The sequence below is a fragment of the Peromyscus maniculatus genome, chromosome 3 (genome assembly GCF_049852395.1).
Source record: "Peromyscus maniculatus bairdii isolate BWxNUB_F1_BW_parent chromosome 3, HU_Pman_BW_mat_3.1, whole genome shotgun sequence".
Taxonomy (NCBI): domain Eukaryota; kingdom Metazoa; phylum Chordata; class Mammalia; order Rodentia; family Cricetidae; genus Peromyscus; species Peromyscus maniculatus.
Window position 1 is genome coordinate 136,272,922 of NC_134854.1, and position 24,832 is coordinate 136,297,753.

The window sequence follows — 24,832 nt, forward strand, 5'->3', positions numbered from 1 at the left end:
CCCAGCCCGGGGACACAAGCAAAGCCCTCAGTCCTACAGACCCTGGGTTCCATCCCCAGCTCTGTCACTTAGTCTTTAAATCCAGCTTTTCGTTTGCAAAATGGAACTAATACTAACTAGTACCTTTCGGGTGGAAGGGTTGTGAAGGTCAGGGAAGGGCAGCATGTGGCCCACGGAGCTGTTGCTAGGGACCACACACACTGTAGCCATCATCTCAGAAGCTCTTGCAGAGAGGGCTGGCACATACATGGCACTCTAGCATCTACGATGGGTGGCTGTCCATCAAGACTCTCACTTCCCACTGCACTATCCGCTCCCTGTGGTTGTGCCTCTGAAAACATAACTGCAAAGCCCATTTGCAGGATCGGTGACAAAGCACTCGAGAAGATACGTCTTTGTGTTCTGTTCATCTCATTTGACCCAAATCTTTATTGCTTGACTTACAATCCTTTAAAATTTCTAAAATGTGTGTATATGTGTGTGTGTGTGTGTGTGTGTGTGTGTGTGTGTGTGTGTGTGTGTGTGTGTGTCCCCGTCCTCTCCCAGATCTGGAGTTACAGACAATTGTGAGCTGTCCAACATAGGTGCTGGGAATCGAACCCAGGTCCTTGGCAAGAGCACCACAGGCTTTTCACCACTGAGCCATCTCTCCAGCCCCACTGAACTGCCATCTCCAGTTACCAAACTGTCCTGAAGACTCCCTGCTCTGTCCAGAAGCCTCATCCACCCTGACAGTGAGCACCATCCCTGGAGATAACTAGCAGCTCCTATCTTGGGGAAAGCTGTCAATCACACCTCCCTGTGTTTAGCTCTGGAGATGGGAAGTGATGCCCACCTGGGAGGCCATGACAGTCCATCCCCAGTGAGAAAGAGGAGAGCACTGGTATAAGAGGAGATCACATGGACCGGTCTGGACCAACCCCAGTCCCTCCACGAACTTCACAGACAAGGGAGGAGAAGACTGAAGACTAGCAGGCTAGTTGAGCCAGTTTTAAGAAGCAAGAGGAAAGGCTGTCTAAGGACAAAGTCAATACAGAGAACAGGGTGATGTACCCCCCCCCCCCCCCGCCCCATGGCTTTGCTTAGTGTGCGCCAACACAGACATGTTTGCTTAAGCTCCTTTGTGTGTGACCCAGTCCCAGGGACAGAAAGTGCTCCATTAAATATGACCCTTACAGGACTTACCAGTGACTGGATAACTGACCCATTCAAGCCCCATGTGGGAATGGCCCTGATAAGCGACTGCCTTGTGGAGGGTATCAGGCAGGACTATCATTTGGTGGAGTCTTTGGGGCAAGGAGGCAGACCCAGGCTCTGAAGACCATTTCTAGACAGGGAGGTCCCAGCTTTCAGGAACATGCTTGAAAGGAATGCTGGGAGCAGAGTGCCAATCAGAGAGCATTTGGACCTTGGTTGTGTGCACTCATGATGAAAGGTAGCTGGTGAGAGCCAGTTTTATGGTTTCCTATGGTTTCCGAAGGCTCATGTTTTGAACTCTTGGTCTCCAGTGTGTGGTGTGACTCTGCTGGCTGTGGAGTGTTGAGAAGAGGCAGACGCTGAGGTTAATACTCTCCAGTGGTTCTGCTCTGCTCCCTCTGCGTGCCAGTGAACAAGTGGCCACTTCACACTCCCATGGCCATGGATGAAGCCTCTCCGCTCTACCTCCCCTGCCACTGGAACTGTGAGACAGCTCATGCTTGCCAGGGAATCCATTAGGAGCTGACCTGAGCTGCAGAGTCACCCTGCAGCAGGTGACAGGTGACAGAGTCCATAGCCAGGCCTCTCCCCGAAGCTCTGTGGGACCCTCTTGCCCAGTGGGCATGTTAAGACCTCCCTGTCGGGATGCTTGGAGGAGATCAGGTTTGTTGTCTAGCACAAGCAGGGATCTGACTGGAGGAAAATCATTCTCCAGAGTCAACGCAACAAGTGAGCTCCCAGGGAGCAGATGGGTCGTGAAGAGGCCCGGAACAAAACAGATTATCTTCAAGACGGCGCTGAACAAGCAGAGCGAAGCTGTGGGTTTTACAGAAAGGACTCTTGGAAAGTAAATGCTCCTGGCACCCTGTGGGGACTCAGGCTGCGGCTTTACCTCACTGTGAGGAGACAGAGCTCAGAGCTCCGCTTGCAGCCTGAGGGAAGGATGTGTTCTCTCTCTCTCTCTCTCTCTCTCTCTCTCACTCTCCTCTCCTCTCCCTGCCCCCCATGTGTATGGGGGAGGGGGAGGGGTACATGCACACAGCCCTGCAGGGCCAGCTCACTCTCCACTTCCCAGAGTGCATTGGGGTCACTTCTGCCCAGAGGGGTGTATTGTCCTAATGTACCCCCAGAATGTCCTATGATCTAGCTTTGGACAGGCATGCACATCCCCTCCCCCAATATCACATGACCCCATGTGTGTGCAAGCACAGTGGGAAGTGAGATGGTGACCTGTAAGGCTGACCTCTGATGAGCAGAATTTTCAAGTCCCTCGCTGATCCCTTCTTTAAGCCCCAAGGAGAAGCTCCCCATTTCTAAAATCCAGTCGCCTTTAAGATGCCGCCTGGAGGAGCTGCCTTCAGTCACAGGAATTCCCCTGGAGCAGGATGACTTTTAGTGAACTATCACTTCTCTCCACAGCCTTGTCTTCCTCCCCTCCATTCTGATCTCATAGTTGGGGCCAAGGTTGCCCCCAACAGAGGCAGAGAGGAGTGGACTTTGGGATGGCTAAGGACTCTTGGATCAAAGGCAGAGTCCTGCTTCTCCTGTGCCCAAGGGAAAGCTCTGTAGAGACTTCTCAGAGGGACAGCAGGCCTTGGCAACTTATGGGGGAGGGACAGTGCCTCGGCCACCCTTTGAGGATAGAGGACAAGTGTCCCTACAGGATGACACCATTTCAGTTTCGTAAAGTGAGTGGTTCCTATCACTCTGCTCAGGGCACTGTGCTAGGGGAGTCTGCTTCCAGTGAATCCCCCCAAAACTCTATTTCACAGACAGGTAAACTGAGATAGCCAGTATTTCTACCCCTCTTGATGAATGCAGCTAAGAAAACATGAAGTGGGGTCCACGTCAGTCAAACAACTAGCTCTGAGATACTGGGCTGAGGGTGTGCTACAGAGCCTCCCATTACGGCTTGGTTTACTATGAGGAGCACTCCCAGAATCCTTCTGTGTTGAGGCTAGGTCCCCAGGGCAATGCTGTCAGGTGGGGCTTTGGGAGGAGACCATGTCCTGAGGCTCTGCGCGCATCTACTGATGGACTCAGGGTTGAATGGGCCTTTGAGTGATGCAGGTCCTGATTGGAGCAGTGAGTTGGTGGAGGGCAGGCCCTCGAAAGGTGTGTCTTGTCCCTGGCCTCTTCCTCTGTCTGACCCTCTGCTTCCTGGCTGTCATGAGGTGAGCAGCCTCATCACTCACATCTTCCCTCTCTCTTCCATGACACTCAGACTCACCACAGACCCAGTGCCATGGAGCCAGCCTGCTGTGACAGACACCTCCAAAACCGTGAGTCAAAATGAATCATTTTTCCTTTAGGTTGGTGTTTTATTTTGCTCTATGTGCCTGTGATAAGCCCCATGACCAAAGGGTTTGGATGAATTTATTTCAGCGTACAGGTTACATCATTGAGGGAAGTCAGGGTAGGAACTCAAGTAGGAACAGAGGCAGGAACCATGGAGGAAGCTCATGACTGGCTTGCTTCCCCTGGCTTCCTCATCTACCTTTCTTGAGCAGCCCAGGCACACCTGCCTAGGGATAGCATCGCCCACAATGGGCTTGGTCCTCCCTCATCAATTAGTAATCAAGAAAATGTCTCACAGACGTGCCCACAGGCCAATCTGAGACCATGCCCCAATTGAGACTTCCAAATACCTGTGGAGTGTGTTGATAACTGAAGCTAACTAGGAGAGTTGATTCTATCAGGTTTTTTGTTTGTTTTTATTTGTGTGTATGTGAGTGAAAGATAGATAGATAGACAGACAGACAGACAGATAGATAGGGGAGGAGAGAGAGAGAAAGAGAGAGAGCAACAAGAAACTGTCTTAGTATATCAACTAACACACCCATTTTACAAATGAGGATACTGAGGCCAGAGGAGCTTGGAATGTTAGAGAGGCAGGGGTAGGGAGCTGGGATGCTGGCTTCTGAATGCACAGAGTACCAAGAAGGCAGTCTGGGCCTGACACATGTGTCCCATGACCGAAAGATGCGTATGGAGAAGCGGAACTGGTGCCGAGGACCCCAGTCCCTTCATCTGGAGATGAAAAGACACAGGTCCCTCCTCTTGCTGCTGTGAGGAACCGCCTTGTCTTTCTGTACCCCAGATTTCCCCCATCAAGAGGGGAACACCTTTGCCTAAGTGTTGTTGTGAAGGTTAAGTGAGTGACTCTTCATAGGAGCTGAGAGCGGATGGAGGAATTTGGTAATGAACCAGGAATAAAAAGGGCCACTGGGGCTTACAGATGCCTCCAGTTATCATTTGGGTGACATCAGGAATAATCACAGGCAGTAGCCAACATTAGTGAATGCATCCCACAAACCAAGTACTTGTTTTGATTATATATATTACATTAAATCGTAATGAATATCTTACATATTCATTACATTATATATTAAACATTAATTGATATATTTAATATATTCATTACAAAATTAAAATAGTTCATTGAATAATTAATATTATATGGAGTCATTTTATTCATGTATATATATGTATATATTCATTAAATTCTCACCATGACCCCTGAGAGGTATTAAATGCCATTTCCATTTTGTGGCTAAGGGAATTGGGGTTTTGCCTCAGTTTATCACCTTTTTCAGTTTCTCTAGCCTTAGTTTTTTTCTGGTTGTGAAGTCCATGCCTACTGACCCAGTGGGTTCATGGAATACCCAGAAGATGATGCATGAAGACAGTGTATGTGGACTTGCCCCTCAAACATGAACAGAGCCCCCAAGTGGGTAGATACTGCCATTCCTGGGAGAGGTCTGGTCCCTAAGGTGCCTGCAGCTTCTCTCAAGCTACACACATCATCAAGGGCACATCTTCCTCATCACCCTTCATCTCGGAGTCCCACTATTCAAACAGCAGGGCAAATGGAGCTGGGGTGTGTCTCTGTTGCTGGGGTGCTTGCCCAGCACACATGAAGCTCTGGGGTTGATTTCTCCAGGACCCTGTAAACTGGGCATGGTGGCACCTGCCTAGAACCCCAACACTTGGGAGGCAGAGGCAGGATGATTGGAGTTCAAGATCATTCCTTGGCTACATAAGGGGTCTGAAACTCTATCTAAAAAATAAATAAACATGAAAGAAATAATTTCATCCATGTTAGTTATAGGTCTGCCTCTGTGGGTTCATGCCAAAAGACCCAGATGCCAGAGACAGAGAACTCGCTCTCAGATTAGAGTTGTCAACACAAACAACCCTCCACGAAGGGTGTCCTGTCCCTCACAAGCCACTTCTGGCCACCGGATCCCAGTAGTCACTTCGTAAAGCCCCCAACTGCCAACTTACTGAGACTGTTAATGTCCCCAGACTGGCTGGACAGACAGTGAAGACCTAATGGAGCGCTGCCCCAAAGCATCAGTGTGGCCTGCAGTTGGAAAGGGCCAAGAGAGCAACTGTGGCCTTTCTCCTCACCACACTGATGTGGGAACCAACAGGGTGGTGACTACACTATTGGCCATGGGTCTGGGAGAGCAGGTTGTGACCCATGAGGATCCAGCATGCCCCATATGAGGCTTTGTTCAACACAACTGAAAGCTCTTGTGTCTTCCTGTGAAACAAACCCTTGGGCTGACGGGACACAGCTCGGTGTATTGTGTATGGTCCACCCAGAGCCTCTATCAGCAGCCTGAGGCTGAGGGCAGATGAAGACTTAGACCTGAGTTAGAAAAGAGGTTTGAGACCCACCTTTGCCTCTGTGGAGTTTTGAAGGGTGGGGGACACCCTCTCAGCACTTCAATTGTCTCAGCTGTGTGGTGGTAATGACAATGTTTACCTTGTGGAACCATTGGTCAAATTAAATAAAATCACCATTCTCCCAAAATATTTTCCCAACACTTAGAGATGCGCAGGCTCAGTTAAATTGAAAAAAACAAAACAAAACAAAAAAAAACAAAAAACAAAAAAACAACAAAAAAAAACAGAAGAAAATACGGGGTGAGTCAAACTAATGCTGTCAAATGGGGCATTTTTAAAAGAAGAGAAAAGGAGCTTCTAGCTTTAATATCATAGGAGGACGCTTTAATACAGGCAGAGCAGGAAGGCGGAGACACAGGAGAAAAGGGGCTCTTGATCTCAGCTTCATGGAGCAGTCCCCAGCAGTCCTGGAGGAACTCTTCCTCTGCTTCCAGCCTTGGACCAGTTTTCCAGCCATGGGCCAGCGTCCCACTGGTTTGGCTTGGTTGCTGAGCAACCGCTAAGATGTTATGCTTTGACACATGGAGAGCCTTGTGGATATTGGTCTGCTACCCTGCTTGCCTCTGCACACACTTTCCCAGCCATGGGCTTTGTGGGCAGAACCCACAGCAGGTGTTCAATGAGGGAACAAGTCAGAGGAGGAAGAACATTCCAGATGAAGCAAAGCCTGTCAAGAGGGTCTTGCAGAGATCAAAATGGAAAGGAAAGGTATGCTACTAATGCTGCCACTTCCCACGCCCAGAAAATTTTGTTGCTAAATGGCAGAGCAGGCCTGAAGACTGGGGGTTGGGCAGTCATACCCCAACAACAACATTCACATCAAAAGAATACTATGTTCCTGTCAATCATAAAGAGGCACCAAAGGGGCGCAAGTCCTAGTCTCTTGATGAAAGGAGGACTCTAAGATCAAGAACACAGTATTCAACCCACAGTATCCTTCCAGCTGCTGCTTCCTCGGCATGCACACCTACTGGAAGGGCCTGAGTGACTGAGTGAGAGGCAGATGGAGAAAAAGAGATGCAGGCATGACTCTCCACATCTCCACCGTGGCCTGCAAAACAACTAGTAACCATTTCACAGAAGAGCCAACTGGGGCTGCTTGTCTTTGCCCTAGTCACTCACTCACAGAAGAGCTACAGTGGCTCTGTGATCTCTGATGATTAAAGGGTGTGAAGTTGGTGCCCACCTGTCCCTGGAGACAGACAGCGGCTTCGGCGGATTCAGGGCCTGCCTGAATGACCGACCAAGTGCTGAACAGTAGGACAAGGAAGGAAATAAAATTTGGCCCCTAGATGAACAGTACTCACCTATGGGCAGGACATGTTGCCTGGTTATATAATTTAAAAAAACAAAAACAAAAATGAGAACAAACAACAAACCCAACCAACCAAACAAACAAACAAACAAACAAGCAAAAATCCCACAACAAAACAAAACTCAAGACCCCAAACTCCAAAATGTTCTTGGGCACCAACATGATGTTTAAAAGGTTTGGATTTCAGATCATTTTGGATTTTGAGTTTTTAGATTAGGGATGATTAATCAATAAAGTCTATGCAACCATTTCTATATTTTAAAAAAGAAAGAAAGAACGGAAGGAAGGAAGAAAGAGAAAAAGAAAAAAAGAAAGAACGAAGGAAGGAAGAAAGAAAGAGAAAAAGAAAAAAAGGAAGAATGAAGGAAGGAAGAAAGAAAGAGAAAAAGAAAAAGAAAGAAAGGAAGGAAGGAAGAAGGAAGGAAGAAGGAAGGAAAGAAAGAAAAGCCCACACATCAGTTGCCATGTGGGAGCCCAAGACTGATGTCCGGTGTTTTCCTTCCTAGGTCTCCACTTTATTACTGAGGCAGGGTCTCTCACTAAGCCCAGAACTTGCCAATTCAGCTACTCTAGCTAGCCAGCCTGCCTCAGAAATCCCCAACTTCCCCTGATCACCACTGGGATCACAGGTAGCTGCCACACCCATTTGGCTTTTATGTGGGTGCTGGGGATGTGAACTCAAGCCTTGACATTAATCAGCAAACACTTTATCCACTGAGCCATCTCCCAAGGCCCTGCCCTTTATCCCTTCCTCCCTCTCTCCCTCCCTCCCTTCCCCTCTCTCCCTCCCTTCCTCCTCTCTTCCCCCTCTTTCAGATAGAATCTAGGTATATAGCCCAGGTCCTAGGCTATATCCCTAGGACCCGGGAACTGTAGCAATCCTTCTGCCTCTGTGGGCACACACCACCGTACCCAGCTGGAATACATCTTTTTAGAACACAAATGTTAACACAAGCTATGGGGGAAATCCTGACCTAGCCATTGGCTTGTTGTGTGGCTTCCAGAAGTTGTTTGGTGTTCTGGAACCCCAGGAGTCTCATTTGCAATATGGGGTGGGGGAAATTCTTCCTCCCTAATTTCCAGAGTGACAGTCACAATGACCATACAGATGGTCATGCCATAGAAGAAGGATTCCAGGTCACAAGTCCCATGTAGTGGGTCCCCAGGACTACCATGTTAGGCTCCTCCTTTTGCTGGTTTCTAGACTGTGTGGTCCAGTAGCTGGGGCTGGGGAGCAAACAGGATGCCTGTGTGTCTAGGAGAGGGCCTGAGTCCTGCAGCTGTTGCAGCAGTGATCCTCAGTGCCACCAGCTCCACCCTCAGGGTCTCCTCCCAGCCTGCTTTGCTATCGCCCCAGGAGAGACACTTCTGTCCCAATACAAGCTCCACCGTTTCTGCAGCACCCCAGGAGGGGCGAAACTTAGGTTGCCCATGAAGACAAAATGGCTGCTTTCAAGGCACACACCACACTGAACATGGGCCAAGTTCACACTTGGGCTCAGTATCTAGGGCCTGCAGAAGTCCCCAGGGTCACTACGTGCCTGTAGTGGGGAGCTTCCAGGAGAAACTGATAACCAGAGAATGTTTTGTTTTTATTCCTTGGCTCCAAACATGGACACTGACTGAGTCAGAGGATGGTGATTCCAACCTCTTGCACCTCAAACCAGTGAGCCAGAGTAGGGAGCATCCCCCACGCCCGGTTATACAGTAACTCACTCCTGAACCTCCGTGCATGGATACTCTGCTCAAAAATAAGGGTCTTTTGGAGTGTTGCATGTGTGGATGCATGTGAACATGTGTGTGTGTGTGTGTGTGTGTGTGTGTGTGTGTGTGTGTGTGTGTGTGTCTATGCGTGTGTGCATGTTGCTTGCTCTATAAATAAGGAATCTACCATCAACTGAAGGAGTAGGGCATTCTCTGTACAGATCCCTGCTCAACATAAAACTACTACCATCCAATCTCTGCTTTACAGCTGAGAAAGCTGAAGAGTAGAGACCAAGTTAATAGTTAGCTAGCAGATTGACCAAGATTGGAGCCCTGTTCATACAACCTTACCGTATGTTACTAGCTGGCTCCGAGAGTAAGGCTTGGATGCATCCTATTTTGAGAGATGGGGGGCATTGATCTCTATGGTTTTTATTAATTAAAATATGCATATTTTTATAAGACACAAAGCCTCAAGTTGGCAAGCAAACAAAACCCGAGCCGACGAGATTCTGCTTTCCACTCTAAGGGTGGGCAGAGTTGGCTTGCAGAGGCCCGTGTTGGGTGCTGCCTTATTCCCTGCCTCTTTCCCAAGCATCATTCATTAATTTCTGATCTGTGGGCACAGGAGATCGCCTGCTGCAGGGAAGTCATCTGGCCCTGCAGCCTTTTTTTTTTTCTGTAGCAGGCTAAAAAGTGTTCATAAGGACTCAGTGAGAAACATGATGGGGCATGTCAAGGTCATGATCACAGCTACTGGCCATGCTCTCCCTGGAGGATCCCCAGGTCTGTAATAATTCTCTTTATAAACCCCAGAACATCTTCCAGTGCCATTGTCTTGTCTGGCTTGTGTGAATCCTGGGATACAAGTTCCTGCCCCCTGCCCCAGCGACACTGGGAAAATTGCTCTTCTTACCCACCTGCAGGCTCACCAAGTGCTCAGGATCAGTCACAGGCATGATTAATGAAGGAATGAGTGAGTGAATGAGCTTTGTTGAATCTTTTAAAACATTTATTTACTTTAAGAGGTATGGGTGTTTTGCCTGCATGTATGTCTGTGCACCACATGCATGACTAGTGGAGAGAGACACCAGAAGAGGGCACTGGATCCCTTGGAACTGCAGTTACAGATGGTTACAACCCACCACGCAGGTGCTGGGAATTGGCTCCAGGTACTCTGCTGAGGCATCTATCCAGCCCCTGGCTTTATCAGAACAGGACCAGCAAGGAGGCTCAGTGGGTAGCGATCTGAGGACTTGAGTCCCTTCCTAGAACCCCCATGGCAGAAAGAGAACTGACTCCCACAAGTTACCCTCTGACCTCTACAGGTGCACCACACACAAAATAAATAATCAAATAAACATGAAAATATATTATTATCAAGTCTAAGTTTTTTTCTTTTCTTTTGCCTTCCCCACCCCCCAAACATGAGGAATAGAACAAAGAGGGGAAAGCATAGGTGTGGATCTTTCAAAGGAGAGTCAGTAAGCTGGGAGGATCCTTAACATCCTGCTTAAGTATTATTACCACCCCAACCCCATGCCAAGAAAATCAACTCATGGTGGTTTAATGGCGATGGTCACATTTGCTCCTTGTAGCTCAAATGCCAAGTGCTGCACAAGTGCTCTTAGGACTGGGAAGGCAACACTTTCCATCATAAAAACCAAAAAACCAACCAAACCCAAACCCCTTCTGCTCATGTTAACTCTGCAGTGGTTCTGAGGATCCGTCCTGGGCTGTGACGGTGGTGAGACTGTTTGACCCCACCGAAAGGGGCAGAAGCCACGCTCAGCCGAGGACAAGGCATATGGTGGGGAAAGAGGGGCCCAGCAGAGGCGGAGAGATGTGAAGTCACCTACCAGCCTCCAAAGGCTTCCTTGTGCACCTGGGGATTTCTCTATGGGTGGCTGAGTGGCTACCTCTAACTGGTCCTTTCGTGTGACCCTGTGACCCCAAACAGACTCAGGCTTCCATATATCTATCAGTGTGTGGCTGCAGACTTGCAGGAGGGGCTGGGCATGGAACTGAACTCCAGTCTGCTTTAATAACTTAGTAAGGCATTCTTAATGATAATCCATCTCTCTAGCCCCAAGCACAAAATTTTCAGATCTGGAATGGAAAAGATGCTCCTGGAGTCAAAGTATCTGGTATCCTTAAGGACATGAGCATCCAAGTGACATTTCACAGCCCTTTACAGTAGCAAACCATGATGTCCCTGCAAAGGACCGCATGTCAATGTGTAAACTGGGTTGGTGCACCCTCCCCTAGTGGGTATCTGACTGTGTCCCATGTGCCTGGCTTGCTCCAATGTGAGGGTACCACAGGGACAGAATGGACAGAGCTCTTCACCCTGAGAAACTTCCATCCTAATGAAGAAAGCCAACTTAATGCTGGCCAGGTACATGCCAAAGCTTAGCTTTCCCTTTAGTTCACCTTGACCTTTTGTTCATTTTTAAGCAAATGATGTCCCAGATGCCAGGTTCGGCTTCTCGTGCTTTCCCCATGGGAATGCAGCCTCCAGGTGAAGCCCTATTAATGGTGAGATACAGACTGCTCCCCACCTTTTTCTGCCCGTGAGATTTCTCTGGGGGCTGCTGGGTAGAACCAGCTCCTTCTCGTGGGGCAGTCATTAGGACACAAACTTGACAAGGCCAGGGCTCTGCTGTGCGCTGCCCACGGCTGCACCTCCAGAGCCTGGCACAGCAACCAGCACACAGTAGGTACTCAGCAAGTGCTCATTAGGTGAATGAACGTGTTCAGGCTGTGAACTCAGCACTACCCAATGGTCACCTGCACGAGATGGCCCAGTTCTCTGCCGCAGACACAACCCGGTGCACCTGCTGGGCCAGGGCACATGTGCATTTATTTTTAACCTTTTATTTGGCGATAATTATAGATTCATAGGGGCTGCAAGGAAATGAACAGAGAAGACCGTGCATTCTGCCCCTGGCATCTCCCAAAGTTATCATCTCGCTGAGGGTGAAGCATCAAAACGGGAAACTGATGTGGCCACAGGTAATGTCACTGCTGCCCAGGCCCCTGCTCCCTGAGTCTCTCAGAGCACACGTACCTGTAGCTCAGTGCAGTGTTATCATGTCAGCTTGCTAACCACCATCAAGGTACCACACTACCCTTCTGAGATTCTCTTCTGCCAGTCCTTAGAGCCAAATGCCCCTCTGCCCAGTTCCCAGCCTTGGCAATCACCACATCTATTCTTATGACAACTGGCTAGCACTAACACAAACGAAATCTAGCAGTAGGGAACAGTTTGGGCTCTTTATACTCTTTGAGATTCACCTAGGTTGAAGTGCATATCAACAGTCTGTTCCTTTCATTACTGGCTAGTATTCTATTAAATAGGCATGCCACTGTTGTTTAATTCACGTCTGGTGTTAATCCAAGTAGATATTGCCTATTTGTCCCTGCATAATGATCCTTAGTGTGGAAACTGCTCAGCACAGTATACAGTCAGTGCCTAATTCTCTCTCTCTCTCTCTCTCTCTCTCTCTCTCTCTCTCTCTCTCTCTCTCTCTCTCTCACACACACACACACACACACACACACACACACACACACCAAAACCCAAACACCCTAATGAGGAAAGCTGTCTTCCCTTTAGATTCTTCTGAAGAACTCTGCACAGCCAGAGACCTGTGGGCACAACCAAGACTTTAAGGGGGTGGCTTCCATACCAACATCCCCTGAAGCCAGGGACAATGTTGACAGTTGTGGGACTGAAAGCATCCATGGCCTTCAGTATTCACACCCTGTCCAGTGGGGCTTTGGGGCAACTTCTCTTGCCCATTCCTTGAATGTTCAGATGGCATGGCTTGCTGAGGGTGCACTAAGATTTGGTGTGGCACTAATTCTGAGCCTAGGACTCAACTGTCCTGAAGTGTTCACTCCTAACTCTGCTGCCACTGCACAAATGAGCTCAGGCTAGTTCCTGAGGGATGAAACCTTGCATGGAACAGAGATGAGCAGTCCCAGCTAAGGTCACCCTAACCTGGCCTGGAACCGGCACACTCTCACCACACTGGAAATCACCAGGCTATGCAGAATGGTCCTCACAGCCTCAGCAGACCAAAAGCCAGTGAGAGAGACATCTAAGACCAGGAAGGCCCTCGGTGGTGTGCTGACCTGTAGACTACAAATTCATAGGTAATAATGGGCAGGCACACACACTGGTCTGATGCATGTTAATGACTGGTCACTCGTGCAGAGCCAGAAGGGAACACTCAGGGAGGCTCTCAGGACTGATCTGCAGATCGGGTTCTGGCATACTAGACTTGAAGACATGTTCCCTGTTTCCACCCCTGATCCTGCTACCCACTCTGAGAAAAGAGCTCCTGCAACTTCTGTCAAAGACAGTTTGCATCTTAACTCGACGGTGGGTGAGACACTCAGGGCGGGAATCAGCCTCCTCCTGGCCTCATCCTCCGTGGCTCCGTGCTTGCGGATAAAAATACCCTTCCCTCCTCTCTACTGTGGAAGCTGTCCAGGGTCAGCCGCCCACATACTTCCACGCGATTTCTGACTCTGGTTATAAAACCTTGGCCCCAGAAATAGAACAAAAGGGGATTTCATAGGCATGTGCTCCAGTATAGCCTCCACCATTCCTGAAAAACTTTGGGGAAATTCACTTTCAGGCTTTGAACACGGTCTTCAAAGTCCTATCCACACCAGGCATCAAACATCTATGAGGGGGCCATGATTTTCATTCTTTCATTCTCTCTCTCTCTCTCTCTCTCTCTCTCTCTCTCTCTCTCCTCCCTCTCTCTCAGCAGGTGCCTCTGTTCTCAAGTCTTTCCAGCCTCTCTGATTTCTGTTGATCATCTCTGGACCCTTCTGGTTTTCCCAGGCCTGGTCATCACTGCCTGGTCCTAGCCAGAGCTCAGCTTGCTCTGTCCTCTGGCTGCTCTCCAGTCCACCCTCATCCCTGCCCTTACATTTAGTTCCCTCAAAGGTGTCCCAGGTACCTTCCTGCACATTCTGTTCTGAGCTCCTCACTCATGGTGGCCTTTCCTTCCCAGCCGATACAGCATGGACTCCAGAGCAGAGGGCACAGGCAAACAAACCCCCAGACCAACTCTCCTATTATAGGTAAGACTAGAAAGTCAACCCAGGAGGAATGGAACCAAGGTGGTGAAGGTGGTGATAACCAAGACTGAAAGGGAGACCAGGACCCTGGCACAAGGAGTTTGCATTACCAAGTTCTAAAACAGCAGTCTTGGAGGAGGATAACAATTACTCCATTTCTTTTTTTTTTTTTTTTTTTTGATTTTTCGAGACAGGGTTTCTCTGTGTAGCTTTGCGCCTTTCCTGGAACTCACTTGGTAGCCCAGGCTGGCCTCGAACTCACAGAGATCCGCCTGGCTCTGCCTCCCGAGTGCTGGGATTAAAGGCGTGCGCCACCACCGCCCGGCCAATTACTCCATTTCTTAAATCTGTAGAACATGCTGGGCCCTGAGCACATGTTTAGGCACGATCCTCCTACAGATGACGAAAGTGGGCACAGAGAAGGGCCACGTCCAGTCTAGGGTCACACAGCCAGTTGGCACAGCAAGGATTTGAAGTGAGGTTCAGTTCCAATGACCTCAGCTCCTCAAGCCTACCTTGAATCCTGCCATAGGCGCGCCTCTCCCATCAGGCTTTTTCACCAAATCAAGCATTTTCTAGGCCCTCCTGACAGTTTCCAGGCTCCCCTTTGCCCACTCACAGTCCACCACCCACTGGCCTTGAGTGGGCCCACCATGCTCATCCCTCCCTACAGCTAACTTCCCAGAACAGAGCCATATCCTAAACTAGAACTTTCCTCTTCCTGCTCTTGATGATGGGCAAGTCACCTCACTCACTCAGCATCAGCGTCTTTATCTACCACCCGAGAGTGGAAGATGCCACGGCACAGACATGGGAAAGTGGGTAGAGCAGTGGAACTGGGATGGTGCCCTGGACATTGCAAAGCCTCAAGAGATGAGAGCTCCCTCCCGACTCTGGCACCCTTACAGCCTCTCTGTGAGGACTAGGCTGCCCTTGTCCACCACACAGCTCTGCTGCTGTACCTGTGGGCCACTGCCATTGTCTCTGGCACCTATGGATGTGGCTTCTTCCCAGGAGACCCTGCCTGCTTTAGAGTCAAGCCCTGTGCCACGCCCTTCAGACACTCTTGTATGGCGACATCTCAGTAGTCAACACTGTGTCTACGGTCTCTTCAAGCCCTGAGCTACTCTCTCCAGTTGGCAGAGCATCAATACCTCTGGTGCCCAGAGACTCCTGAATATCAGAGTTCGAAGGAATAATAGGTACTGATTCATTTAACCAATTAATCAACTAACTAACCAACCAATCACCATCCATAGTTCACTCATGGGCCCTGGCTTTGGGCTAGTCTTTGAAGACCACAAGAGTCCTTCTCTGCACACCACTTCTGACCAAGTGAGTGCACAGTAGACAGTTTCTGGGCACTGCCCCCTCAGCAGCTGCCCCCTGGACCCTTCTGGTTGGCAGAGGCCTAATGGTTCAGAGTGTGGCCCTGTGGCCACTGAGTCAGACATTGGGCCTGGTCTATTTAGGCCTTGCCGATCCATTCTCTTGGTGGTGACTGGTTTAGGCATGTGACCCAGTGTCTGAGGAATTGACTTGATGGCGTGGGAGAATTTGACAAAAGAAGGCGATGCTTTCTGTCCTTTGTCTCAGGGACTCCTCTGTAGAACAGGGATAGAGGAGGCCTTCTCTGCAGAGAGGTAGAAAGGCTCAAAGGAGGCCACATATGAGAAGGTTTGTGTGACTGCCTGGGTGCCCAGAGAGTGCAGCTGTCACCACACCCACCTTTGCCTGTGGGATGTCTCATCTGAAACAGCACTGGGGCTCCAAACCCAGTTCCTGGCTCCTCCAACTCTCCAGGGTCTATACCCAGCCATGATCCCCTTCCATCTCCCCTTCCTACAGACCTTCATGAATGGCCCCTAAGCCAGAGGTAATTTCTCGACCTAGTCACCCTGTGGTGCTCTTCTCTTCTTGTGCCCTAAACATGTCTGGAAGATTCGCTGACTGCACTTCTGTGAATGTGTCCTTAGGATGCCTGGACCTGTGCCCAGGGGTCCACGAGATTCCCATCACAGTGTCACTTGTGATAGCGAAGCCTGTGCACAACCTAGGTGCCCACTATAAGAGAGAGTAAACAAGTCGTGGCTGAGCCACTCATAAAGACAAGGCAGAGATGTATTTTCTTCTATCCATAGACCATAGAAGTAGGATTGAATGTCTATATCTATCTATCTATCTATCTATCTATCTATCTATCTATCTATCTATCTATCTATCTATCTATCGACATTCAAGCTCTATGACTGAGAGAGAGAGAAAGACTCCAAAAATATAGTATTCATCTACATGCTTAACAGTCATGGAGAATCTTCTGGAAGGACATTTGACAGAATGTTAGCAGGAGCGAGCTTTGTTACACTACATTTCATCTGGGTTTTACTTTCTTCTTTATACTTTGTGATACCATTTGAATTTTACATAATCCTTACATAACATCTCTATAGCCAGGGGGAGAGAGAACTACTTTTATTTTGAAAAGAGGAAAAAATACATATAGAATCACAGCCAGGATCCACCTTCTTTGGGCATGGTTCCCTAGTCACGTGAGACAAGATTTGGGGTTTACTGTACTCTTTCCAGCCGGGATACCCAACCCCCATGCCTCTGCCTCTCTCTGCCTAGAACTCTCTGGTTTGGTAAACTCAGAAACAGCGAGGCAACCAGAGGCCAAACATCTGGAGGGAAAACACGGGGCTGGGGTGGGGGAGCTCAGACTGAGATGCCTGCAAGATGATGCAGAGGGACCCAAGAGAGAGCAGAAGACACTGGCTACGGAGATATAGACAGAGTCATAGAGATGCCACGTCTCTTGTGACTTTGCATGCAGAAGAACTATCCACGGACACCTTCTGTGCACACTGCTCACTGAGCTGACTCACTTCCCAGCAGCATAACGTAAAGACATAGATGTGCATGAATGTCTGCTTCTGTCAGTGCAGAGACACCCTAACCTGACCTGTTCTGCCTTGGCCATGTCCAGCTACCTCCACAGTCATTTTATCAAGCTGAGCCTGCTGTAAGGAATGGTCATTTCTTAAGTGCATTTTTCCCCTTTTCTTGTGTGTGTGTGTGTGTGTGTGTGTGTGTGTGTGTGTGTGTTTTGCTATGTGTGCACATGTGGGAGTCAGCAGTTAACATCTCATGTTTTTTTTTCTATTGCTCTGCACTTTAGGGCTTGAGACAGGGTCTCTTCACTGACCCTGAGCTCACTGTCTCAACTAGATTGGCTGCCAGTGAATGGCGTGGGTGGTGGGTGGTGGGGTTTACCTGTGCCTGCTCCTCAGCACTGGAGTTACAGATGTGCGGCACCATGCTGCCATTCATGTGGGTGCTGGGATCTGAACTTAGGCCTTTGGACTTGTATTACAAACGTTTTAACCACTGAGCCGCCTCTCCAGGCACGGTCAGTTCCACTTTGGATATTTGAATAAGGATGTGGGTCAGTCTCTTGAACCCTGCCTAGATGATAGGCAGCCTGGGTTGGGGCAAGGAGGGAAGCTCATGTCTTAGTGCCTCCCCACCACCATGCCTTCCTTCTGCTTCCTGTTTCTTGAGTGAACAGCTCTCTGAGACTGTGAGGAAAGCTATGGGCCCCCTAGCCTTACACTTCTCAAGATACCTGGCCTGGCATGACACTGTGTTTGAGCTAAAGAAAGGGTTCACAGGTGAGCACAAACATACCTGCCCTTTGGTCACTCCCCAAGGGACCCTTATTTGTAAAGGAACTCTGCAGCAGCTCCCTCTGACCTTTCCAACCCCTTTCCTAGACCCGCCCTATGGAGGCGGAGTCTTCCCTTATTGGTCCTTGAGAAGGAGGCTGACATCCTTCCTAGTCTCAGGAGTCTGTCTCAGAAAGCTCATCCTGGACGCCCCTCTGCCTGTCCCAGCCCTGCCCTCTAACTCCACTTTCTAAGCCATCAGGAAGAAAAATTGCACAGTTGTCCTTTGGTATCCGGGACAGTTCACCACGTGGAAATCTGCCGATGCCCAAGGCCCTTATGTAATACTGTGTAGTATCTGCACAGACACCCCCACCCCCACCCCACACCCCCTCCTGTTCCCCTCACATTTCTCCACCTGTAATACCTCCTGGTATGCAAATAATATGTAAATAGTTGTCACTCTGTATTGTCTAGGGAATAATGACAAGGAGAAAAGCCTGTGCAACTTCGGTACAGATGTATTTTTTTTTTTCCTGAACATTTCTCATCTGAGGCTGGTTGAAGCCAGAAATGTTAACCTGGAGATCTGGAGCATGGAGTTGGGGGTGGGGTGGGGGCTCTATTTCTGTCTTCTCTCATTCCTCAAACTGTTGTAAGAGTGGGGAAGAAAGATGATATTTATGAGGGCCCAGCCAGCCTTTCACCCTGCACAGCCTTTGGAGGGATCCAAGCAGTTACTCAAGTCTCCGAGGCTCCGTTTCCATATCTGTCTTTACAGATTCTAGTAGCTGGTTTTTGATTTCTGTATTTTATGCTCCTGACCTCTTTGGGCCTTGTTGAGCCTGGAGAGACAGTCCCTGCCAGGGGTGGTCAATTCCTAGAGACAGCAAACGAGCCAGTTCAGAGCCTGGATGCCCAGCCACCTCCTTCATGGAACTCTGCTCTCTGGGCCAGGACTCTCTTACCCTAGTCAGCCCAGGGCCAGGTGCCAGAGAACTTAGTAACAGCGCTTATGCCTACTGAAATGGCCTAACTGGACAATCCTAAGCCCATCTTGCCTTCGCAGGCAGGCCACGGCAAAGCTCTGGCCCATCCCCCACTGACATGCTCTACTTCCTGGCCAGTGATCCTTCTCTGGGTGGTCCTGCCTGGCACAGAGTTCCCACCTCTCAGGACCTTGAGCTAGAAACTCTACTCACAGCCTTCTCCTTACCTGTTGGTTTACCACACCTGGATAGAGTTCAACCAGGAACAGTGTCACCTGCTTCATGGTGTCACTGGGAAGATATAACAGATAAACAGGAGGAACCGTCTCACACACACAGCTGTGGGCACCTGGCAGGGGCTTTCATTGAACCTTACATTTGATTTGTGTGTGGGGGTGTGTGTGTGTGGGTGCGGGAGCCCAGAGCCTCAGATATGCCGAGGACATGGTCTACCTCTGGGCTTCCCCCTCTGTTCTAACAAGGCTTTAAAAACATTCCTTTGTTTTTCTTTCTCTTATCTGTCTTTCCCTCTCTTTCTACCTCCCATTTATCCCAAACTCCTGTCCAGGATCAGCTACATAATTTTTGGATCCAATTCAAAACAAAACGGTGGGCCTCTGCAGTTGATAAGAATTGTAGGACTGGCTGAGATGGCTTATCAGGTCACACACACACACACACACACACACACACACACACACACACACACACCACACCACACAGTCCCACCCCCACACACACCCCTACCTGCCCCTACCTTCCTCTATATCAGATTCTCCCTTGCCTCCAACATCTTTTATTCTGATTTTCTAACCCTAAGTCCCCAGTGAACCCCAACCCTCTGCTTGGTTCTTGATGACTGTATTCACTTAGCTGGAGAGTGGGGGACAGAGGCAAACCAGAATTCTTGAAGAGTCCATGAAATAAGTTATTATTAAATGCATTTCATTAGTCTCAGAGTCATATGGCAACTGAGGGTAACACCAAGCTGGGGAGTTAAAGTGGTTTGGATGGGATTTAACAAATGGGCAAGACAATTTATAGTGCTCAGATTTCTTATTTTTGAAGTATACTGCTAAAAGCCCTGGGCCTCTGCTAGGTTAGTATTTCTCTTCTTGGCGGTCAGTGTGCTTGGGGGAGGCCTCTGCGCTGCTACTGATACAGGCCCTTTTCATCTGCAGAGGTTCTGCGCGACCTTGCAGGCAGGCCATGGTATGGATCTGGAGAAAGAAAAGCCTTGCTGGATGGAAACCCCGTTGAACTGATCTTCTCTCTCCGCTCCCCCAATACAGCGTCTTCTCCACCCCCACCTCTCTTTGTTTCCCAAATACAGCAATAATGGGCCTTTGCAAGTTCTTTTGAAATTCAGAACGTGTTACAAGCCATTGCACACCATGCTGAGACGGAACCTCTGATAGCCTCTGCTATTCCAGACCTGATACTTGTCCTGGGCCTACTTTGGGAGTGATGTCTCTAAATAGTCTGCATACCCTCTACAGTTTCAGCTTAGCAATCTGGGTCTGAAACGCCTCCTCTGCAACTCCCCACCAGCTTCCACAGTCTGTCAAGCTCCTAACTCACATATCAAGGTCCTGTTCAAAGGCCCCCTCCTCCAAGAAACTGCCTCTGATTTCTCTAGGCAGAAGCAACATACCACACCTCATCTTCCCCCCCACCCCCCGCCCCAGCCCAGGCCAGCTTGCTTTTTTACTTTATATCCACCACACCCTTTGTGCCATTGGCTGGCAGCCAACTGATGGATGTGAGCACCCCAGGCTCTGATATCCTCCATCTCTGGCGGATAGCAGAACAGAGCAGTTAAAGATTAAAAGGGTCTCAATTCCACTTCTAACTAGCTTCGTATATATGCTAATACCAACCTTGTGGCTTTATGAGGGATAAATCAGATGATGACCCAAAGTCTTTAGCCCGGAGCCCAGCAAAAGGCAAATGCTGAGAAGAATATTAACAGCTCTCTCCAGACACACCACAGGCTGGATAGCCCATATCCCAGTGTGGCTGGGCCTTGTTGGTTTATGCCTGGCTCTGGTGCTATTATGGCTTACTCTCCAGTGTCTCAGTGTAGGTGAGAAGCTATATACCCAGTCTGGGACCAGGTCTATTTCATTCACCAATGTCCGTCCCCCCCCCCCACACACACTAAGGAGTGCTTAGCACGTAGTTAATAAAGTCAAATGAATGAATGTGTCTCCAGGTCTGAGAGGTGCTTGGCATCTGGCAGGGATTGCCTTGCTGGAAGCTGTGAGCGACTTCAGCTATGGCTTAGGCAGGAACCAAGGCTGTTTACATGCATGGGAGTGTGAGCCCCAGTTCCTGCCCTCCCAGCCCTTCCTGCCAGTACCACTAGGGAGGGAGGCATAGCCTCTAACCGAGGTGAGGAAAGAGTAGGACAGGTGGAGGGGTGATCCCGGGCTCACTAGAGGGGAGCAGGGGTCTGTTTCTCCTGTCAGAGCTGTACCCAACTGCCTGTCCCAGGTGGGACTCAGTATTGATTTCTCCTTGGGGGCTGCAGGAAACCACAGCACTGTTAAGCTGCCCAGTGGGTACAGAGGCTCCCGAGGATGCTGGGTTTTCATTTTTTACTGAAGAGGATACATAAAGACACAAGTCCAGCAGGCGCTGTCCCCAGTAGCCCACAGTGACACGAGGGGGATCCCACCTCTGCCAGAAGTGAAAGGAGGGAACTGGGCTGACAGGTTTTTTTATTCCCAGTTAAGACACAGAACAGAGCCATACCAAGGGTGGGTTGGTTGGTCACAGACCATGATCTAAGCATTGTGGCAAAAAACTGAAGAATATTGGCTCAGTTAGCTGTCAAATAGCCCCAATGAGGTAGCTGTTACCATTTTACATATAAAGAAACTGAGAGAGAGAGAGAGAGAGAGAGAGAGAGAGAGAGAGAGAGAGAGAGAGATTTGTCAGAGTCCCAGGGCTAGTAAGAAGCAGGGCATCCTAGATCCAGAACCTTTTTTCATAGGAACCAAATAAAATCCTGAAAAGAAAGCCTAGTTCTCCATCTTCTCTTCGCTGTGTGACCTTGAGACTAGCTCACCCTCTCTGGGCCTCATGTCTCCTTTCCAAGGGTAATGATTTAGGAGGCTGTGTTTCTAGCGCAAGGGCACCCCCTATGGCCAAAATATCCTTTCCTCTGGAGTGACCAGGCCCTCTAGGGTGACCAGGCCCGGGGTGAACCCAGGTGTCCAGAAACACTGTGGTCCACCGTGAGGGCCCGAGGCAAACCTGCACAAGGCCACTTTCATTTACAGCTTGTGCCGTGGGGCTGAAAACCCAAACTGCAGCTCTAGTGACGAACGAACGCCTGGGGCTTCCGAGCTTTGGAGCTCTCCTGTCACCAGGTGGGGGACCCATGCGAGCTTGGGGAAGAGCTGTGGGCAGATGGAGGACGCCCAGAAAAGGTGAGGCCCAAGATGCACAGAACACAAGGCAGAGAGCCCTCCCGCACACCGGGAAGCCACTTTTGGGGAGAGAAACCCCCAGCTCCGGTCCACAGCCCAGAAAGCATCCCCGGTACGAGGACACCGGGCTGCGGGCGCACAGCCCCCCGATACTGAAGGGAAACCAGGTGCAGGAGTCCGGGAATATCTGGAGTGTGCTGATGGGGGTCCCCGCGCTCTGGACGCCCCCAGCTCCGGAAAGTTTGCGCGCCCCCTCCCCGCGCCGCGCCCGCCGCCGGGTGCCCGCTCAAGGTCACGGCTGACACCGCGGACACCCGCCCCCCCCCCAACCCCCGGCCGAGCTCCGGCTGCAGCCGAGGCCGCGGGGTCCCCCAGGCGACAGGGAAGAAGCCGCGGGAAAGGAGGCAGAGCCCGTGCGGGCAGCGGGGAGGAGAGGCCCTGGCCCGGTCCCGCCGACCCTCACCTGCGCCCGCTCCGGGGCGACGATGCCGCCGCCGCCGCTGCCGCTGCCGCTGCCGCCGCCCCTGCTGCGCGCCCGGCCCGGCCCGGCCCTGCGTCCCCGCCGCCGCCGCCGCCTCTGCGCCCCGCGCCCGCCCGAGCTCCCGCCGCCGCCGCTGCACTGCGCTCCGCCCGCCGCTCCCTCCTCCCGCTCCCTCCTCCTCCGCTCCCCTCTGGCCCTCCCCGAACTCGACTCGGACAGCGCTCCCCCCTCCGCCCCCCCTCCCCGCGCACCGGGCCACTCACGCGGGTGGGCCATGAAGATGCTCTCCCTCCCGAGGTACCAGTTCCATCTCTGTCTGCTGCCCACAGCCCCTTCCCCAGACACCCCACAGAGAGCCCCTAAACACTCCCCTTTCCCCTCTTTCCCCCCCAGGGTCAGAGAGCCCCCTAAGGAAATCCGTGGGTGACGTCGGTGAGAGGGTGGAACAGGTCTGTGAGGAGGCTAGCTTTGGAGGAGATTGTCTGGGTCAGCCTTGGGGGTTTTAGTCCTGGGCTCTCTGACACTCCTAGAAAGGACAATGGTTGGCCCTGAGCCTCTGTAGTGGCCCCATTAGGGCCTGGAAGAGTCCAGGACAAGGGGCCCTGCCTGGGAAGCAAGTTGAAAACCCCAGGCACCCCGGGAAACAACCTCCTCAGTTAAGCTTCCCCTCCTTGGCACAGGCCCCAAGTCGCAGAAAAGCAGAATTCCTGCAGAAGCCAGGCCTCCGACTCCCAGCGCCTGGGTTTGCGCCATGCCATCAATTAATCATGCCCACTTGTTTACTTATTTATCGGTTTTATAAAAAGCCAAATGCACTCCTCACAGGAGGCAGGCAAAGAGAAGATGGGCCACTACCCGCTGGACCCACAAGGGTAACTGACTTCCCCCTGGCTGGCCTCCCTGGGTGAGGGAGGATCACTGGAAGGAGACCCTGCAGTTATGTCTGGACACCTGCTTCCAGGGGACACGCTAGACCTTGACACCATCTGTGGGCCCAAATTCCCCAGGCCTGAGCTCTGCAGCCCTGGGGAGAAGCACCAGTTACTTCTGTGCAGGGCTGAAGCTGGGAGGGAAAGCAGAGGGGGCTGGGAGCCAGCCACCAGGTAGAGAGCCCTTAGGTGTGACAGGAGGTGTCCCCAGGCTGGGCTTGGCTCAGGAATGGGTTCTCACTGATCCACACTCGGCTTGGCAGGTGACACCTGTATCTTCTGCACCATCCCCAGGCACCCAGAGGACATCCCTTCACTACTGCCACATACATACCTGTCTCTCCGGGCCTCCCCCATCCCTGCTTCTGAGCAACCCCAAGTGGTCCCACTCACCTGTCAGCCGAGCCCTCTGGAGAGTCCTCTGAATCTGTTCTTAGCTCTTGCAGGGCCTCACAATGGCTTTGACTTCTGCTGTTAATTGAAGCCAGGCATTGATCAGGTTAGTCCTGCTCCAAAGCCTTGCATAATGCCCGAGTACCCCCATGTGCTGAATAGTTTTATGTCAACTTGACACAAGCTAGAGTCATAAGAGAGGAGGGATCCTCAATTGAGAAAATGCCTCTATAAGATCGGGCTGTAGGCAAGCCTGTAGAGCATTTTCTTAGTGAATGATGTGGGAGGGCCCAGCTCATATGGGTGGGGCCATCCCTGGGATGGTGGTCCTGGGTTCTATAAGAAAGCAGGCTGAGCAAGTCATGGGGAACAAGCCAGTAAGCAGCACCCCTCCGTGGCCTCTTCATCAGCTCCTGCCTCCAGGTTCCTGCCCTGTTCGAGTTCCTGTCCTGACTTCTTTCGATGATGAACAGTGAAATGGATGTATAATCCAAATAAACCCTTTCCTCCTCAAGTTGCTTTTGGTCATGGTGTTTATTCACAGTAACCCTAATGAAGACAGCCTTGAAGCCCTCCAGCCTCAGGTCTCCATTTGACATGCTCCCGCTCCCTTCTGTTAGGTCTCAATGGCCCTCTTCACATCCAGTTCTGTGCCATGCTGTCCTTCTATGAAAATGACTTTTCCTCTCCTGAGCAGTCTCTCCCCAGGCAGAATGTCAAAGTGTGGGCTTAGCAACGGTCTCTCGTACAGTCTTCAGGAACCAGCAGACAAGTTGGAAAGAGGCCAAGAGTGAACTCACACCTGTAATCCCAGCACTTGGGAAGCTGAGGCAGAAGGATTGCTATGAGTTGGAAGCCAGCCCAGGCTACAAAGTTTCATGCTAGCCTGGGCTACATAGCAAGACTCAGTCTTGGGGAAACTAAAGT

General features: G+C 50.6%; 1 protein-coding gene across 6 annotated transcripts in view; it reads right to left on the reverse strand.

The window, feature by feature from the left end:
* Positions 1–22,664, reverse strand: part of Atp2b2 (ATPase plasma membrane Ca2+ transporting 2) — a 327,223-nt gene extending 304,559 nt beyond the window's left edge. For all 6 annotated transcript variants that reach the window (XM_076567620.1, XM_076567626.1, XM_076567627.1 and 3 more), the window contains exon 1: positions 22,566–22,664. The gene's annotated coding sequence lies outside the window, so the exon portion shown is untranslated. The remainder of the gene's footprint in view (positions 1–22,565) is intronic.
* Between the last annotated feature and the right edge of the window lie 2,168 nt (positions 22,665–24,832).